Genomic DNA, 1145 nt, shown 5'->3' on the forward strand with positions numbered 1-1145 from the left:
TTTGTACTCGAACATGAAAGGCCATTGTTTTTGCCTCACTGAACATATATACAAAATAAATAAATAAATAATAATAATAATAATGCTCTTTACAATGAATCAGTAGGTGGATCTTAAAATAACCGTTTTGATAAACCACAGATGATTTGAGATTTTATTTATTTTTGGCTGCTGTCTTTTTAGGTTTGGTGGCTTTGGGTTTCACCATCCTGGGTTTGACCGGCTTGATCTTTTAAGGGCTCTTTGCTGCTTTCTTAGGAGTCGCTGGTTTATTTGCTTTTTTGGGGCTCTTCGTTGCCTTTTTAGCAGCGGGTTTCTTGGCTTTCTTCTGAGATTTCTTAGCGGCAGGCTTCTTCGCTGCTGCGGTCTTGGGCTTCTTAGCGGCGGCAGGTTTCTTGGCTGCGAGCTTCCTGGCTTTAGGAGCGATTTTCTTGGCTGGTTTTGTCTTGGTCTCGGCTTGTTTCTTGTTGAGTTTGAACGAGCCGGAGGCGCCGGTTCCTTTGGTCTGGACCAGGGTCCCTTTAGTCACCAGACTCTTAACAGCGATCTTGACGTGGGAGTTGTTCTTCTCCACATCGTAGCCACAGGCAGCGAGCGCTTTCTTCAGGGTGGCGAGGAACACACCGCTCCTCTCCTTAGATGCGGACACAGCCTTAACGATGAGCTCGCCGATGCTTGGGCCCGTTGTCTTGCGTTTAGCTGCTGATTCTTCTTAGCCGCTTTAGTCGCTGCAGTGGCAGGAATGGTTTCTTCCATGATCTCTCTGATCGAATCTAGACTCAAACACAAACTGACTGATCAACAATGAGGCGCTGTTGGGCGGAGCTGTGCATTTAACCACATCATGAGAACCATGTAGACTCAATCTGCTCTGCTCAGTGTTTGTGCTCCTGCACGAGCCGTTCATGCTTGTTTTTTCTCTCCTCATATTTGGAACAAAACTGAAGTTGTAAATTGTTTGGCAGAGTAAAACCACCGTACACATTGAGTAAAGGTACTGAACTTCATTTACAGCCCAAAATACATGACAAGTGAACATTTATTTTGCACGCGGGAATGGACAAGGTTGCATCTACATTTCACATGACTTGTGTGTAATAATCGTGGTAAATGACTGGTCTTTTCCTCCATGTGTTGAATAATCA

The 1145-nt window shown here is 44.7% G+C and overlaps 1 pseudogene; it reads right to left on the bottom strand.

Moving 5' to 3' along the window:
• Positions 1–218: 218 nt before the first annotated feature.
• LOC107564178 (histone H1-like) lies at positions 219–879 on the bottom strand (annotated as a pseudogene).
• Between the last annotated feature and the right edge of the window lie 266 nt (positions 880–1145).

This window comes from Sinocyclocheilus grahami, unplaced genomic scaffold, assembly GCF_001515645.1.
Source record: "Sinocyclocheilus grahami isolate Dianchi unplaced genomic scaffold, SAMN03320097.WGS_v1.1 scaffold914.1, whole genome shotgun sequence".
NCBI classification, from domain to species: Eukaryota; Metazoa; Chordata; class Actinopteri; order Cypriniformes; family Cyprinidae; genus Sinocyclocheilus; species Sinocyclocheilus grahami.